The 19,952-nt window shown below is 41.2% G+C and overlaps 1 pseudogene; it reads right to left on the bottom strand.

The window, feature by feature from the left end:
• Positions 1-18,399: 18,399 nt before the first annotated feature.
• On the bottom strand, positions 18,400-18,833 carry LOC142434977 (trafficking protein particle complex subunit 1 pseudogene; annotated as a pseudogene).
• Between the last annotated feature and the right edge of the window lie 1,119 nt (positions 18,834-19,952).

The raw sequence follows: 19,952 nt of genomic DNA on the forward strand, positions 1-19,952 counted from the left end.
GGGTCTCGGCTTTGCAGTCCCTGAGGAGCCGTCAGTGAGCTCCAGCCAGCTCTCACCACCTGGGGTCCTGTTGGGTCCCCAGTGCCAGCCCTAAGCATGCCGAAGCCCGCCCCAGCCACCCCAGGAGACGGCACAGTGGCCTGAGCCTCCACACAATAAGGTTACTCCTGTCTCCCAGAAGCATGGGGCCTATTAAAGGATCAAGGAAAAAATCAACAGACCACATCACTCCCAACAAAAAAATCAGAGAAACGAGGCACTTTAACAGACCTAACGTCACTCATAGAAGAAACAGATATAGATCAGCCACAAAAGGAAATCTTCAGAACTCTGCTTGCAGTAATACAGGAGCTAAGAGAAGCAAACCTAAATAAGGATGCAACGATAGAAGGGATGAAATGCACAATAGAGGGGATGAAGTCCACAATAGAGGGGATGAATACTATCCACCAAAAGGAACTGCAGAAACTAACAGAGGAGGTAGCAGAGGCCACACAAAAGGTCACAGAAGCTATATCTAGGCTTGAGGAGGCTGAGAACCGTATCAGTGAACTCGAGGACGCTCAAACCAAACGAAGCAAGCGAGAAAAACAATCAGATAGGAAAATTAAAGAAACAGAAGACAGCCTGAGATCAATGACAGATGCTATGAAGAGGAATAATATTCGAATAATCGGTCTACCGGAACACAACATAACACACAAATCGACCGCCAAGATAGCAAAGGAATTCCTGGAAGAAGATTTCCCCAACCTAACAAAGGAGAATCCGACTCTCATACAGGAAGCAGAGAGGACGCCGGCTAAGCTAAACACCAAGAAGAACACGCCAAGACATATAATTGTAAAATTATCCAACTTAGAGGAAAAAGAGAAAATTCTACGAGCATCAAGAGAAAGGAAGACAGTCACATACAAAGGAGCGCAGGTAAGGATATGCTCAGACTTATCAGCAGAAACCATGAAGAGGAGGAGAGAATGGAGCAACATCTTCCAAAAACTGAAAGATAAAAATGCCTCCCCCAGAATCCTATACCCTGCCAAGTTATCCATTAAGATAGAGGGTAAGATAAGGGTCTTCCAGGACAAGGAAGAACTCAAAAAATATACTGCAAGTCACCCGACCCTGCAGAACATACTGGCTGACTCACTATGGCCAGAAGATCAAGCTCCAACTAGAACCACCAGGAGACCACCATATAGCCCATCTCCATCTAGAAGCCAACATGCCAGCAACACGTACCAGGACAACACGGTCTCAGATGGAAAAGAGGACAGGATAGAAACCCTCCACTCAAACGCAGTACACTGATATGAAGGAAGATTGGCAAAGACCCAAAACACAAAACAGAATATGGCAACCATGAAGCCAGAGATTGTAATAATCACTTTGAATACAAATGGGCTCAATTCATATGTTAAAAGAAAGAGGCTGGAGGATTGGATTAGAAAACATAACCCATCAATCTGCTGCCTGCAAGAGACACACCTTAAGCAAGCAGACAAGCATATGCTGAGAATAAAGGGCTGGCAGAAAGTTTACCAAGCAAATGGTAACTCCAAGAAGGCAGGAGTGGCTATCTTAATCTCCGACAAAATGGATCTCAAGATCCAAAACATAAAATGAGACAAAGAGGGACATTACATAATGCTCAAAGGCTCAGTAAACCAGGAAGCACTAAGCATACTGAATATTTACGCACCTAATAATGGTGCGGCAAATTTCGTCAAACAAACTATTAAAAAAATGACAGAAGAAATCACGGAAACAACAATAATAGTGGGGGACTTCAACACTCCACTATCAGAGAAAGACAGGTCACAGGGAAAGAAGCTCAGCAAAGAGGCCAGAGAGCTAAACAATGTAATTAGGCAACAGGGCCTGATAGACATCTATAGAGCCTTTCATCCAAAAGCAAAAGGTTTCACATTCTTCTCCAATCCACACGGATCTTTCTCAAGAATAGATCACATGCTGGGGCACAAGGCCAGCCTGAGTAAATTCAAACACATAGATATTATCCAGACGTCTTTCTCAGACCACCATGCCATAAAGCTGGAGATTAATAGGAGGGCACCCAGAAAAGCAAGGGCCACCAATTGGAGAATAAACAACGATCTCCTGCGACATGAATGGGTTAAGGTCCAGATCAGAGAGGATATCAGGAAATTTCTAGAAACTAATGAGAACGAGCATACAACATATCAAAACTTATGGGACACTGCAAAGGCAGTTATCAGAGGTAGCTTGATATCACTGAATGCATACATGAAAAAAGAAGAAAGGCGTATGACAGATATGTTAACACAAAACCTCCAACAACTAGAACAGAGTCAACAGAACTACCCCTCCAATAGCAAGAGAAAAGAAATAATAAAAATCAGGGCGGAGTTAAACCAGTGGGAAGACAAAAGAACAATGCAAAGGATTAACGCAACTAGAAGCTGGTTTTATGAACGAATTAATAAAATTGACACTCCCCTGGCAAAGCTTACCAAAGATAGAAAGGAACAATCATCAATAGCCAGGATGAGGGATGAATCGGGGGCAATAACAACAGACCCCAATGAGATAAAAAGGATAATCACAAAGTACTATGAAGGTCTGTATTCTAATGAATTCAGAAACCTGGAAGACATGGATAAATATTTAGAAAAACAATCTATCCCTAGATTATCTGAGACAGAGATCAAGAACCTCAACAAACCCATAGCGAAGGAAGAAATAGAGAGTGTCATCAAAAACCTACCAAGGAAAAAGGCCCCAGGGCCAGATGGCTACACAGCAGAATTTTACCAAACATTCAGGGAAGAGCTGACACCGATCCTCCACAAAGTATTCCATAACATAGAAAAGAACGGCAAGCTCCCAAACTCATTTTACGAAGCCAGCATTACTTTGATACCCAAACAGGGAAAAGACCCCACAGGTGTAGAGAATTATAGACCAATATCTCTAATGAACATAGATGCAAAAATCCTTAACAAAATATTGGCCAATAGAATACAAAGGAACATCAAACATATCATTCACCACGACCAAGTAGGATTCATCCCAGCGATGCAGGGATGGTATAACATCCGAAAATCCATCAATATCATACACCACATCGAGAAGAAAAAGGATAAAAACCATATGATAATATCCATAGATGCAGAAAAAGCATTTGACAACATCCAGCATCCATTCCTAATCAAAACACTCATGAAGATAGGATTGGAAGGTAAGTTCCTCAAGCTCATACAAGCTATCTATGAAAGACCAACAGCCAACATCATAGTCAATGGAGAAAAGACAAGAACAATACCACTGAAAAAGGGTACAAGACAAGGATGCCCCCTGTCCCCTCTTCTATTCAATATCGTTTTGGAGGTTCTGGCTAACAACATAAGACAGCGGAAGGACATCAAAGGGATCCAGTTGGGAGAGGAGGAGGTGAAACTATCGTTATTTGCAGATGACATGATCCTATACATTGAAGACCCCCCAAACTCCACAGTTGGAATACTTACAGGAATAGAGGAATACGGAAGAGTAGCAGGATACAAGATCAATAAACAGAAGTCGGTAGGGTTTCTATACACATCGGACAGGGCCATGGAAGAGGCGATTAAGAGGGAAGTACCCTTCACAGTAGCCAAGAACAAACTGAAATACCTAGGAATATACTTAACAAAAAATACTAAAGACCTTTATAAGCATAATTATAAAACCCTATTACAGGAAACCAAAAGTGACCTTCACAAATGGATGAAGCTCCCCTGCTCATGGTTAGGTAGGCTGAACATAGTAAAGATGACAGTTCTTCCTAAAGCACTCTACAAGTTCAATGCTATACCAATCCAATTACCATCAACCTTCTTCAAAGAATTGGAAAAACTGACCACCAACTTCATATGGAGAGGGAAGAAACCCAGAATTAGCAGAAAACTCCTCAAGAAGAAGGACACAATTGGAGGACTCGCCCTACCTGATTTTAATGCCTACTCCACAGCTACAGTGGTCAAAACAGCATGGTACTGGCACAATGATAGACACTCAGACCAGTGGAAAAGAATAGAAAGCCCAGGAGTAAAACCATCAGCATATAGACAACTGATCTTCGACAAGGGTCCCAAACGTCAAGTGGGAAGCAGATGCCCTCTTTAATAAGTGGTGCTGGAAATAATGGATATCCACATGTAGAAAGTTGAAACAAGACGTCTACCTCACCCCATGCACAAGAATACACTCAAGGTGGATCACAGATCTAGAAGTCAAACCCCAAACCATCAGGACCATTAAGGAGGGAATCGGGACTAATCTCAGAGCACTGGCCCAGGGAGCACATAGGCTCACTGCAACAGGGAAGGGGACACACACAGGTGATCTGGAAATCGACAAATGGGATCTAATAAGAATAAAACACCTGTGCACCTCGAAAGACTTTGCCAAGAGGGTGACAAGGCAACCCACAGACTGGGAGAAGATTTTTAGTAATGACACGTCAGACAAAGGGCTCATTACTAAAATCTACAACACCATCATGACCTGCAAAAAGAGGAAAACAGTTAACCCCCTAAGGAAGTGGGCAAAAGAAATGAGAAGAACTTTCACTAGAGAGGAGATCAATATGGCCAATAAATATATGAGAAAGTGCTCGAAGTCCCTTGCCATAAGAGAAATGCAAATCAAAACAACCATGAGTTACCACCTAACACCCCTGAGGCTAGCCCAGATCAGTAAATCAGAGAGCAACAAGTGTTGGAGGCGCTGTGGTGAAGTAGGAACCCTCCTCCACTGCTGGTGGTCGTGCAGATTTGTACAGACACTGTGGAAAGCAATCTGGCAATACCTAAAGAAAATGGAAACTGATCTACCTTACGACCCAGCCATCCCTCTACTGGGCATATACCTGGTTGAAGCAGCAAATAAAACACGACCAGTCATATGCGCTCCAATGTTTATTGAGGCACAATTCACAATAGCAAAGACTTGGAAACAGCCTAAGTTTCCATCGATAGACGAGTGGATTAGCAAACTTTGGCACATACACACAATGGAGTATTATGCAGCACTAAAAAGCACCGATGAGCACATGAAACACGTTATTTCATGGGAAGAGCTGGAAGGAATTATGTTAAGCGAGGTAAGCCAGACCCAAAGGGACAGGTACAACATGAGTCCCCTGAGGTAAGTACAATCAGCATGACAGAAATGGGGCATTAATCCACCCAAGGGGAGGGTATGGTTTATATCTCCACAGGGAAAGTGGGACCAGACTTCAACCCAGTGTCGCAAGGTGTGAATGCAATATCCCGGCGTGGAGGAGGGAACCGGTGGAGAGGTCTGGGAGGCTGGCCCCAGCACCATAAATTAAGTGGATTCCTGCCCCTCCCCCGAAAAGAATTTGTTCCAAAGGACGACATTGACTCTGCAGCTATGGGAGATGGACATATTTGATCAGAGCACACGGGAGCAGATGAAGGGGCAGGAGGAGAGAGTGGAGCACAGCCTGGCCCACCGGGCCGTGATGATGATGTTCCTGAGTAGAGCAGCCAGTCCACAGAGAGAACAACATGGCTGGCCCTACTATGAGACATGATGCCCCTCAGTGACTAAGGGCAATACAGGGGACAGCACCGGAGACACAGTGTGGGAATTGCACCTGACCTGATCCCACCACACCGAGGCAAATCACTTGGGGAGTGCAGCGGAACAGCAAGGGAATGGAGTGGCAAGGTCCCCAGGGAATGCTGAAAGTGGACTTTGGGGCCAGGGCATGGAGCCCCAACAGACTGGACTGGAAAACGCTCCTAAGGGCCAGCAAAGATCCCTGAACTAACTACAAGCTTTTCTCTTGTGAACTGTTTTGTTCTGTTCTTTTTCAGTGGTTTGTTTTGGTTGTTTTGTTGTCTGGTTGCATACTGTTGCTTTGTGTTCCTCTGTCTAGTTTTCGTGCATGTTAGTGACTCCACAGGTCTGTCTGAATAGGACAGGCTGGATGACCTATCTGGAGGAAAAACAACGGGACCGACAGTTCAGGGGGGACTTGGGGTGGGGGGGTAGGGGGGGGTAAGGAAGTGGTGTTAACAAACCCAGGGAAAAGGGAAAAACATGGGACCCCAAATGGTAGAGAAGGGGGAGTGGCAGGCCTGGTGGGAAATGATCAAGGGTAAGGTTGCTAGAGAAGAGGTATACTCTAGCCCAGGTGGCGATGAAGCATGGTAGTAGGGCAGGAGGAAGGTCAAGGGAGATGGAGGAAAGAGCTAGGAGTCAAAGGGCATTCATGGAGGTCTAGACAAAGACATGTACATGCAAATATATATAGGAGGTTGGGGAAATAGATCTTTGTGTCTATATTTATAGGTCAAGTATTAAGGTGGCGGAAGGACCTTGGGCCTCTACTCAAACACTCCCTCTATGCATGAATACCTTCTTTTATTAAATTGGAACTCTATGCTGCTCACTCTCCCGACACAACGGCTGGAGCCAAAGTGGGTGAACAAGTAAATGTGGTGAAGAAAGCTGATGGTGCCCGGCTATCAAAAGAGATAGTGACTGGGGTCTTAAAGGCTTGAAGATAAACAAGCGGCCATCTAGCTCAGAAGCAACAAAGTCCACATGGAAGAACACACCAGCCTGTGTGACCGAGTGGTCCCAAAGGGATCAGTTACCAGGCATCAAAGAACAAAAAATCATATCATTGACTGCACACCTCCATGATAGGATCGCTGAAGACAAATGGGTGCACAAGCAAATGTGGTGAAGAAAGCTGATGGTGCCCGGCTATCAAAAGAGATAGTGTCTGGGGTCTTAAAGGCTTGAAGGTGAACAAGCGGCCATCTCGCTCAGAAGCAAATAAGCCCACATGGAAGAAGCACACCGGCCAGTGCGATCACAAGGTGCCCAAGGGACCAGATATAAGGCATCATGCAAAAAAAAAAAAAAGATATAAGTGTGTGTATGTATGTGTATATATGTGTATATGTATATATGTATGCGTATATATATATTATATTAAATGAAGGGGGAAGTGCAGAGTGGAGACCCAAGGCCCAAGTGTCAGCCAATGGAGATCCCCTCATAGAGGGGCTTAGGAGAGGAGATGGGTTAATTAGGGTGTGAGGTAGTATCGATGAAGAACACAGCTTTCCCCCAGATCCTGGATGCTTCCTCCCCCCAACTACCATGATCCAAATTCTACCTTGCAGGGCTGGATAGGACAGAGGCTGTACACTGGTACATATGAGGGTTGGAGGTACAGGGAATCCAGGGTGGATGATACCTTCAGGACCAAGGGTGTGAGGGACGATGCTGGGAGAGTGGAGGGTGAGTGGGTTGGAAAGGGGGAACTGATTACAAGGAGCCACATGTGACCTCTTCCCTGGGAGAGGGACAGCAGAGAAGGGGGGAAGGGAGACCCCGGATAGGGGAAGATATGACAAAATAACGAGGTATAAATTACCAAGGGCATATGAGGGAGGGGGGAAAGGGGAGGGAGGGGGGAAATGGGAGGGAGGGGGGGGGAAAAAGAGGACCTGATGCAAGGGGCTTAAGTGGAGAGCAAATGCCTTGAGAATGATTGGGGCAGGGAATGTATGGATGTGCTTTATACAATCGATGTATGTATATGTATGGATTGTGGTAAGAGTTGTTTGAGTCCCTAATAAAATGTAAAAGAAGAAAAGAGAAAAAAATGATTAGGGCAAAGACTGTACAGATGTGCTTTATACAATTGATGTATGTATATGTATGAACTGTGAAAAGAAGTGTATCAGCCCCAATAAATTGTTAAAATAAAAAAAAGAAAAAGAAAAATAAAAAAAAAGAAAACATCCCAACCCAGTCCATATCAAGTCCATACATCCAATATTATCCCAGAAATTCCTCTTCAGATTCACTGTGGTAGTTACATAATCTGGTGTTAATTTTAGAGGATTGCAAATGAAGGGGTGGTGTCTGGCCTGTCAATCAAGATATAACCCATGAGGTCTCTTTGTGGGCTTGGCCTACTCCTGAGAATTCCAGGAATGCCTGTATTTTCCTCCTTGGAGGCGGGTGATATTTATCTCTCTCTGCTGACTCCCTGCAAGACATTCCTGAGAAGAAACAACATGAACCTATTCTAATGCAGCCCTAGAAGCTGGAGAAGCCATGGTGGAGACCCATGACAGCATTGAGATGCTTATAACACCACTGGATTCAAAGACTTTCTATCCACTGACCTGAGATCACCCTGCATTGAATGCCATTGCATGTGTTTTGTGTGTCTGAAGAGGATTTTTTCTATTGGTATTGGACATACATGCTAATATTGGACTATGGGCTTGGACTGGACTGGGATGTTTTCTCAATATTCAATTGCTCTTGTATATAAACCTTTCTCTTATATGAATATGAGTGTCTATGAATTTGTTTTTCTAGTCTACCCATACTAACACAGTCGCATGAAACGATGCAGAAGGCAGGATGATCACAGTCTAGTGGTTGCAAAGTCTTGTGGATCCAATGGTGATGGAAACATCTCCATGTCTCTGGTTGCCATCAGCATGGCTCCATGTGGCTTGTAAACAGGAGAGTGAAGCAGAAAGAGAGCGTGGCCCACATCCAGGGAAAAAGAGACTAAGTTCCAAGAATCCTCTTGAGAAGCCCATGCCCAGAAGAAGGCATCATCACCCTGTGACCTGACTGACAAACTATCAAGTTGACATGAAATTATGTAATTGCCACAATGTTTAATGCATCACATCTGTCCTTGAGGTAGTCTTGAAATTCAGGGGTTGGAAATTAATCATTTCTGATCTAATGAACTTATTTTTTTTTCACAATTTAAATGTTTTTTATTGAAAATAATACCACCAAGAAACTGAAAAGATAACAAATACATAGTAGAATAAAACACTTGAGTTATCTAGTTTATATGGAACTTTTATCTTGAATATATTAAGAACATCTATCACTCAATAACACCAAAATATAAATAAGTAATTTTTGAAATAGTAAAGATCTGAATAAGTCTTTCTCCAAGTAAGAACCAGTAAACACTTAAATATTCAACATTATAAGTTTTTACCCACTGCCATCAAGTTAATTCGAACTCGTAGTGACACTGTAGGAAAGGGTACAAGTATCCATAGGATGCCCAGTGTATAAATCTTTTTTTCTAAAACCATTTTATTGAACATTAATACATATATCATATCATTCCACAGTTCAATCACATCCAGCAGTATTGTACAATTGTTACCACCAATAATTTCCCAAAGCATTCTTTTCCTTCTTGAACTCCTTGATATCAGCTCCCTTTTGTCCCCATCCACTTAACTTTCTTTTGCTTCAACCTAAACTGACACATGAGCAATTGATGGTCTGTTCCACAATCGTCCCCTACCTTCATTTTAGCTGTTGATATGGAGCTTCTCTATTGCCTCTTCCTACAGATGTCATCACTTTGATTTTGGTGTATTCCATCTAGAGAAGTTTTGATGTATAGTACTTGAGTGTGCAGATTAGAGGTCACATTAGGAGGATTCAATGGAGACCTCATGCAAAAAAAAATCAGAACTTCTCTGTGTTTAAACTTAAACACACTCATTGAAAATTAAAGGAGTTTAAAAACTCAATTATATTTAGAGCTGAAATGTTCTACTGTTGGCAGAATATGAGAACAGTTGGAAATTATTTGACTTAGTTCCAATGATTAAACCTTTTTTTACAGAGGCCTTTTTTCTTACTTTCTTTTACTGTTCATATATTGAAATTAATATATATTTTCCTTCCCCCTTTCCCTCTTTTATTCCTACCCTCCCTTATCCCCTTACCCCAACCCCCCCCCCCCCAGCTCAACACAGGTTTCAAACTCTGCTTCCTTAAGTTGAAATCCAATTTCCTGGTTGTTACTGTTGTTGTTCTATTTTTTTCATTTATAATACTGGTATCATGTAGAATTTGTATTTTTGAGATTGCCTAAATTTTCTTCCAAATTTGTCCATGTCATAAGGTTTTTGACAGTTCGAACATTGTGTTTTAGAGGCATTGTAGGAGGCCATAGGCTGGTCCAGGTTTTAATTGATAGGTTACTAATTAGTCCCCTGTGCCTCTGTTTACCTTGCAGCTAAAAGTATTGTGAGATATGACCTCCTTAAGATTCTTTTAAACCCTGCATGTCATTGTGCTTATCTTAGAATATAGTGCTTTTAGTATTCAAGTGTTTAGACAGTGGACCTAGTTAAGTAAAGTTTTACATGGATAAGAGGTTCAGAATGTTTTTAGAGCAAGCGTTTTAATGTTTCTTTTGTAACCATTCCCTTGTAAGAAGAGTATAAAAACCAAGCTTCAAATATACTCAGGACTTCGGTCCATCAGACTATTGTCCTCCCAATCCCATACTTTGTACATATCTCTTTCTTTTCCTTTCATCCGCACGCCTCATTTCAGATGTAGCTTGCTGCTGGATAGCTGGTCTAATCACCCGCATTTTTGACGCCCAAGTCTGGGGCTTTCAAAACCGAGGATCCCGTGACAAACACCACTGAGTAGAACGGCCATGAATCTTTAGAGAGAAAAGTAAGGGTAAGTGGTGAAAAGTTGGGAGTAACAAATGATGGGACAGACTTCGAGTAAATGTATGCATGTAAATATGCTTCAAAATATGTTAAAACCTAGAGGAGCAAAAGTAAGGCACAAAGATTAGAGAAGTTTTTAGATTTTGTGCTTAAGGTATGTCCTTAGTTTCCTGAGGACAGGACTGTAAATATTGAAACTTGGCAAAAAGTAGGGCAACAGTTAAAAGATCACTATACCGCTAATAGACCTAGTAAGGTTCCCACAGACACGTTTAGCTTATGGAATTTAGTTAGGGATAGTCTGGACCCTAGGCACGAGGGACTCTGGGGTGAGAATAATTCGTTTGCATGCTAAAACAAAATTGAAAGAAAAGTTCCTTCTGCACCTCTGCCTCCTCCTCTGCCGCCGCTGAAGCTGCTAAAAAGTGACCTTTAAGGGCTTTGAAAGGGAGGATGAGGAATCCCTTGGTCCTGGCAATGCGGAGCAGTAAGAGAAGAGTTAGTACATTATCATGATGAGGATGTAGGACTTTTTGCCTGCACTGAGTAGCTTCAATCTGAGAGTCAGGAGTCCTGCCAGGATGAAACAGAGGTGGTAGCCTGGGAGAAAGCTTATGCACCATTAGCAACAGAACAAGGAGTAGATTTAGGAATTCCAGAGTGTTACCCAGTTGGGGCACAAAATACTCAAGGACAGGGGCGAATGTTCACCCCCCATTCCATTCAAAACTATAAAAGATTTAAAATCTGTTTGTTCTCAATATGGTCCTGTGTCTCCTTTTACTATGGAGTTAATAGAAGCCATGATAGGAGATGATGTGTTTTGGGCAAGAGACTGGAAACCGCTGGCTCAAATGTGTATGTCAGGAGGAGATTACTTGTTGTGGAAATCGGAGTTTCATGAGAGTTGTCAAAATACAGTAGACGTAAGCTGTTTGTTTGAACAAAGTGTGCATGTGTGTGGACGTGTGAGTGTAAAAGTATTACAAACTCTTGTATGTACATACAGAGAGGTTTTTCTGAATATTTATTATAAGGAAGAAATCACTTTTGCTTATATTTATTATTGCTTGAAGTTGAGCCTTTTTTGAGTATTTAAAAAATAATTACACCAACAAAACTACTCTTCCAAGGAAAATATTATCATCATTTGTAGACTATGTAACCTTCAAGTATGTACTATTTTTGTCCCTTTGTCTAATTCAAATCAGGAATTGTATTACAAAATTAAACAATTGGCTTTGAAAATGCAAATACTGCTGGCCAGGTAGCACTGAGATTTTTTTAGAAAAAAGGGCAACCTGCCTGATTTTATCAGACTATCCTCGGACATTGAACCTTCCTTTACTCAGGGGCTGGCTATAGCAGTTTCTTTGCAAGGAAAAGCAGTAAAGGAGGATTAATGATACTATGGAACTTATGGAAGCCCTGCAGCCTGGGTTCCCTTCCCCCTCTGCTTTTCCAGCCAATACATATAAGATCATCTTAGACTTAAAAGACTGTGTTTATACTATCCCCTTGGATCCAAATGATTGTAAAAGATTTGCCTTTAGTATTCCTTCCACCAACTTTAAAGAGCCTATGAAGAGATATAATGGGCTTGTTTTACCTCATAGCATGGCCCCGACCTGGTATTAATATGGGGGCGAGGGCATGTTTATGTTTTTCCGCAGGATGCTGATGGAGCGAGGTGACTGCCGGAATGGTTGGTGCAGTTTGCAAACCATGCAGATGGTAATTTGCCTCCAAGTGCTTCTGGGGACATCGAACAGTGAGCAGTGCTTGGCTTATGTTCCTGATCCACCACTCTTACATCCTACTGTCTGGGAAGGTCTGGAAATCACGGTGTTGGTTAATGACTCATGTCTTCCCTGTACATAGTGAAGGAAATGTAATCTCATCCACGCTGCAGTATTTTTCTTCTTGTGGACTAGACTTGAAAGAATAATAAAAACATATTGTGGAGATCGTGTCTCATGGACAAGCCCATCCAGTATAACATCAAAAAAAGAGAGAGATATCATTGATTGGTCCAGCAACCAGGACAATACTCAAAAAAATACTGCTGAATGGAAAATAGGGACTCCTTTGGGGGATGTGAGGCTTATGAGCCCTTCCTCCAAGCCACAGGGAAACGTTACTGCCTGTGTACCGTTGCCTTATGTACTTTTGGCAGGGGATGTTACCATAGGTCATAATACTTGCAAGTTTAGCATATAACAGATATGTTGTAATAATTGTAATTTGTCTAATTGTATTACCTGAACCCTGAACTTATTGTCATTGTCACTTTGTATCAACCAAAAATGTGAATAATGTGTTGGGTACTCAAGAAGATATAGACAGAAAGTTAGAAAAAAAAAGTAAATGCTTATGTCCATGGTCACAGCAGAAGTGTGTGTATTGTTGACCTTTAGCATACTTCCCATGATACTGCGCAAGGTTATGGTTGAATTATTGGTCTTAGGACCAAAGCTTCATGAAGTGCACCTGCACACTTTGCCCCCTCCCCAAACAGGGGTGTAAGGCAGAGGCTGGTTATTCAGAGACGGGTAAGATCGAGTCTGAGTCTCTCAAGCTAAGACAGATCATAGTCGCCTGGAGGACTGTGACTGGAGATGGTTAAGGGCAATTTCAGGACTCGACAACCTAAGACAGGAAAGTCATCTGCCGGCGTTTTGATTAAGACGTCTTCAGTAAATAATAAAGGGGGAGAGATGTTGAAGGCCATTAAGACTCAGCCTTGAAACAGCTGAAAACTCTCATGACCTATGTGTTTGCTGATTTCTTCTGTGACTTAACGTTTTGAACACTCAAAAACAAGAAAGTATGCAAGGTCTGGAAAAACAGGTGGTTTAATTTTCTCAAGGATATCTGGCTTGACAGAAGATACAGTTGCTATGTGTACCAAATGTGCTTGCTTAACAATGAGATAATTAACCCAGGGTTGTTTCTGCATGAATAAAAGGAATATGTTATTATTATTTTTTGGAATTTTTCTGCATTATATTTACCTTGTTATCTGTAATGTCTTCAAACCATGCTGGCATGAATTACAGCACAAGTTCATCTGAACAGCCTTGAGCTAAATCGAGTTCATGGAGTTACCCCCCTCCGCAAAGTCTGAAGGACTGGCAGTCAATAACAGGTAAGAGGATTGAGTTCAGATGCATCAACCTAAGACAGGGAACTGTTTTTAAATAACAGTAGACCCAATGATGGGTAAGATCATCAGAACCTATCCAACCTAAGACAGACGCAGTCCCACTTTGCTCATTTTTAGTAAATAAAGAAGGGGGAGATGTCAGAGGCCATAGGCTGGTCCAGATTTTAATTGGTGGGTGACTAATTAGTCCCCTGTGCCTCTGTTTACCTTGCAGCTAAAAGCATTGTGAGATAACACAGTTGTTTATGACCTCTTTAAGATTCTTTTAAACCCTGCATGTCATTGTGCTCACCTTAGAATATAGTGCTTTTAGTATTCAAGTGTTTAGACAGTGGACCTAGTTAAGTAAAGTTTTACGTGGATAAGAGGTTCAGAATGTTTTTAGAGCAAGTGCTTTGATGTTTGTTTTGTAACCATTCCCTTGTAAGAAGAGTATAAAAACCAAGTTTCGAATATACTCGGGACTTCAGTCCATCAGACTGTTGTTCTCCCAATCCCATACATTGTACAAAGCTCTTTCTTTTCCTTTCATCCGCACGCCTCATTTCAGATGCAGCTTGATGCAGGATAGCTGGTCTAATCACTCGCAAGGTATATAATATTTCATTGTATATTTGTGTCAGCATTTTTATTCATTCTTCTACAGTTGGGAATTTTGGCAGTATTGATCATTTTGCTATTGTAGATGGTGTTTTGAGAAATATGAGCGTGCATATATCTATTCATGTTTTGTTCTTTATTTTGTTGGGTTATATACCAAATAGAGAGATTCAAAGTTCTAAGGTATTTTTGTTTGTGTTTGCTTAAAAAGCACCAAACTGTTTCCACAAGGGATATAATATTCTGAAATCCCAACAGTAGTATGAGTGTTCCAATCTCTACACATTCTCTCTAACACTTGTTATTTTATTTTATATTATTGTTGTTTATTTTGAGAACAGTATAAATGTGAAGTAGTATTTCATTATTGTTTTAATTTGGATTTCTCTTATAGCTAATGGTCATGATCATGGATATCATTGTTAGTGAATTGTCTATACATGTCTTCTGCTCATTTGTTGATCAGTTTATTTGTGTTTCTCTTTTTTCCAATTTTTTATTGTAAATTAGTTGGGGGTTTACATTTCATATAATCAATTTTGTATTCAATAATTAAAACTACTCATGAACCCCACTAACAATTACTCTTCATCAAATCCTTGGTTTCTCTTCTTTTGTGGACAACTATCTGTTATTATGCCCAAGTCAACACTTGTCACCAGTATAGCCCATTGCTTTATATTGCCACCTATGCACACACACCCCCACTCAGCAGTAAAAGGTTATTTTAACCCCAGAGGCCCTGTAATAAGTTGTGAAGTCAGGAAGCGAGAGGCTTCTTACTTTGTCCTTCTTCTTAAGAAGTTCTTTGCTTATCCTATGTCCATTACCTCTCCTTATGAATTTAGTAATTACTTTTTCCGTTTCCTTAAAAATGAAATTGGGATCCAGATCAGAATTGCATTTTATTTGTAGATACAATGTTTCTTTTCTAATAACTCTGGATAAGATTTTCGGAGAAATATTTAATAAGAATGGTGATAAGAAGTATATTTTTCTGTTCCTTGTTAGTAAGGGGAATGATTTAATATTTTCTACATTGAGCAAGATGTTAACAGTTTTTCATATATGGCCTTCATTTTTTTGAGATACTTTCTTTCTATTCTTATTTTGCTGAGTATTTTTTTCAGGGATGAGCATTGGCTATTGTAAAATGCATTTTCTACATCAGTTATTCTGATCAAGTAGATCTTATCTTTTGTTTCATTAATGGGGTGGATTACATTGTTTTTCTAATTTCAAATAAAGTGTGTTTGCCTGGTATGAATCCCACTTAATAATATATGTTAATCATATTATATTATAATATATTATATTATACATAATTATATATATATCAGTATAATTCTTGCTTCACAAAATTAGTTTGTTCTTTTCTCTCTTCTGGTATAGTTTGGGTACAATTGGTGTCAACTCCCCTCTAAATGCTTGGTATAGTTTCCTGATAAAAGCATCTTGTCCTGGACTTTTTTGTTGTTGGAAGTTGTTTAGTGGTCTGATCTGTTTATTCTTTGATTACATGTTTATTGAGGATTTCTACCTCACTCTGTGTTATAAGGTATAAGATAGGCATAGGAAGCAAGCCCGAAGAGAAAGCAATGGGACCAGAGGTTTGGAGGGACCTGGAGGAAGGAGGGGGCTGGAGAAAAGAGCGATGAGCAAACAGCACTGTAGATAGTGGGACAACTAGGGGATTAAAAGCAACAACAAGAAGGATATAGAGATCCTGGTGATGTTGGAGCAACAGCAATCTAGCTGAGATAAATTACTAAGAGGCAAAAGAAGGGTAAAAGTGATGGTGGGACAGGAGGTAGGTAAAAGAAAATAGAGGAAAGGTCTAGGAAGCAAAGCTATAACAGATGTATAAAATAGGTGTGCACTTATGTAAACATATTAATTCACAAAAATAGAGGTATTAGCCTGTTACATGAGGAAGTGGACAGACTTTGGGTCTCTACACAAGCCCTCCCTCAATGCAAGAACATTTTGTTCTAACAACCTGGCATTCTGTGATTCTTACCCTCTCAGCACGATTGCTGAAGACAAAATGGGTACATAAACATATATGGTGAAGAAAGTGGATGGTTCCCATCTATCAAAATATATAGTGTCTGTGCTCTTAAAATGTTGAAGTTAAACAAGCAGCCATCCAGCAGAGAAGCAACAAGCCCACATGGAAGAAGCACACCCGCCTGTGTGATCATGAGGTGTCAATGGGTTCTGGTTACAAGTATCAGAAAACTCAAAACAAACAAACAAAAAACATAGTTGAGAATGAGGAGGGTTGGAGCAGAGACCCAAAACTCATCTGTAGACAATGGAACATCCCCTCACAGAATGATCACAAGAATGAGATGAGTCAACCAGGGCACAGTATAGCACCAATGAAACACACAGTATTCCTCTGGTTCCTTGAGTTCCTCACCCAATGCTACCATGACTGTAGTCCTGGCTTCCACTGCAGGTTAGACTGGGCCATGTACAGAGGTACAGGTAAGATATGAGTTCTTTTATTTTTGATATTTATACATTCACTTTTCCTTGGTTAAGTTTACTAGTGACTTGTCACTTTTGTTAATCCTTTCAAAGAACCAAATTCTTGTATTGCAAGTTCTGTGTGTGTTTTAATTAATTGATCTCTTCTCCAATCTATTATTTCTTTTTTCTGGTGGTTAAAAGTTTATATTATTTCTCTTGTTCTAGATGTTAAAGGTGCTGGATTAAGATGTTGATTTGTTTCTCTCTTCTCTTTTCAAGTATGTGTGTTGATTACTGTAAATTTCCCTCTGGGTAACACTCTTGTGGTGTTCCAAGGATTTTGGGTGTCTATTTTTCCCCACTATTTTCAATGATTTTTTTCAATTAATTCTATATCTGCAGTTGCCTATTGCTTTTTAAGTAAAATCTTGTTCAATTTCTGTGTAACTATTTTGGTTGCATGATCTTCCTAGTGTTGATTAATAGGTTTATAACATTGTGATCTGAACACATCGTTTGTCGTTCGTCAATGCTTTAAAATATATTGATGCGAGAATTAGAAAGGTGGGACTCACCGAGCCATTTATCCCTCTGCCCTTCAATTAACCCCACATGTGTTTATTGGCCAGGTTGGCACAATAAACTTTTGACCTCCGGTGTTTCACCAGTTTTTAATCTGACCAGTAAGCCTGGTATATTAGTTCCCTGCTTTAGCTGGGGAGGTTCACTTCCTGCAAGACATTCCTGAAAAGAAGCCACGTGGACCTACCCTGATGCAGCCCTGGGTGCTGGAGCAACCGTGTTGAGACCCCTGCCAGCGCTGAGATGCTTCCACGTTCACTGACTAAGCTTTCCTCCTGCAGTCGGCATTGTTGTGTCTGTTTTGTGATGGAGGAGGACTTTATGGTTTGGTGTTGGACATATGAGTTAATGGGTTAATGTTCGTCTTGTGGGCTTGGGCAGCACTAGGTTGGGATGTTTTCTTGATGCGCACTTAACTTTTATATAAAACTCTCATACACACACACATATTGATGCTTGATTTGTGCTCTAACATACAATCTATTCTGGAGTACCTTCCATGTCTGCTAATGAAAAATGTATACTGTACTGTTCTTCATTGAAGTGTTCTGTACATGTCTAAGAAATCAAGGTAATTGATGGTGGTTAATTCTTCTGTATCTGTTGATTTTCTTTCCAGTTAATCTCTTTCCTCACTAGTCTTGTATTGAAGTCTCTTGCTATTTTTTTTTTTTGGAGAAAGTAACAACTTTATTGTGTGCCTCCCAGAGGGTCAGGACAGGAGGGGATAAAAACTTTCCAGGAGACAACTGGCCTCTCTTTGCCTGAAAAACTGTGGGCATCACTTGGCAGTGGGGGAAAAAATAAAAAAAAAACCAAAAACTCTCCAGGAAAGAGGCTCTGGTTTGGCAATGTGGGGTCCCTTATGGGCATGCTTCCAGTGTTGCAGAGGGCACCAGAGAGTGGGTTACACTGTTGCCCTTGAAGGATTTGGGGCAGGGTGGCCTTTAATGGGACCCTTAGGGAGCACAATTTAGGAAGGTCCTTAGGCAGACAAAGAGTCTCTGCAGCATGAGGGTGCATCCATCAGCCAGCCCTGGCAGAGAAGCAGGGCAGAGAACGGATGTAGGAGTCCAGTCGGGATTGGAAGAGCTCACTTTGCACAGTTTGGCCCAAAGGGCACAGAGGATTCTTCACCACCAGTTCCACGTACAGCACACTGTAAATGTAGTGTAACACATCCCGGATGGGTCCCACGCCCAAATCAGTATTCATGACCACCTTGATCTCAGTTGGCACCTCATAGTAATGGAGTTTGTAGCGGCTAGTTTGGAAAGACAGGAAGCCGTCCTTCATGTCCAGCGGGGGCATCTTGCTGACAAACGACCGAATAGAGAACAGCATCCCATACATCATCTTGTATTCCTCCTCTTTGGGGATCCCCACTTGCTTCTTGCGGTGCCACTCGCTGTACTGCAGACATACTCCATAACGGTCAAATACAGATTGTGGACTGTCATCGATAGGGCCCCGAGTAAGAGCCTCGCTCGGGAAACGTCCCCACTCGGTGGGCTCCAGCTCTCGACTCTTGGCTCTGGACTCTGGTTCAGGTGGGCAAAGTCTCTTGCTATTATTATAGTATTGTACATTTGTCTCTTCAACTCTGTAAGAGTTTGATTCATGTATTTTGAGTTGCTTTCATTGAGTGCATAGATGCTCAGTAGATGTTGGGTGCCCAGATGCTATTCTTATTCAATTCTTGTTCAGTCATTATACAGTGGCCTTCTTTGTGTTTCATGAAGGTTTTTAATTTGATGTCTATTTTATCAGGAATATTGCTACACCTGATTTTTTTCAAACCATTCAACTCCACTCACTGACATCGAATCAATTCAGACCCTATAGGACAGGGTACAACTTACCCTGTGGGTTTCCCAAACTGTAACTCTTTATAGGAATAGAGAAGTAGAAATACTCTTTCTCCAGTAGAGTAGCTGGTGGTTTCAAATTTCTGACCTTGCAGTTAGCATCTGAATGAGTAATCACTACATCACCAGGGCTCCAAGCCATATATACATGGGGATATCCAAAAAACAAACAAACAGGAATTGCACTGTGCAGAGTGGCACTTTCTTAATACACATTTTTCCCGCTAAGCAAGCAACTCACTCTGAGTTAGCGCACCCAGTGGCATCACCTGGGAATGGTCTCTCTGGTCACAGTGAATTTTTTCATAAAAGCAGTGTCGCTGGAACCTAGTTTTTTGTGATGTCTGATGTAAGAGAACAGCATGTGACTGAAAATTTGTTTCCTACTAGCGAAAAATGTCATAGAAATTGTGGTGTTGAATACAGCTTACAAGGACAGAACTATGGGAAAACTCAGTGCACAAGTGGTTTTCTCATTTCAAAAAAAGTGAAATGTCGATTGATAATAAACCACATTCTGGACATCCATCAACTTCCCAAATGGACAAAAACTTCAACTTGTAGTGAATTTGGATTTCGTTCCACCAGGCCAGGCTTAGAAATCAAGCTTTCTAAGTAGAGGTTCTGAAAATATTGTGTAATGGTGTTTGACCAAAAAAGGCCTGATTTGTGGCAAATGGGAGACTGGTTTTGCCTGTATGACAATGTACC

Source organism: Tenrec ecaudatus, chromosome X (assembly GCF_050624435.1).
Source record: "Tenrec ecaudatus isolate mTenEca1 chromosome X, mTenEca1.hap1, whole genome shotgun sequence".
Taxonomy (NCBI): domain Eukaryota; kingdom Metazoa; phylum Chordata; class Mammalia; order Afrosoricida; family Tenrecidae; genus Tenrec; species Tenrec ecaudatus.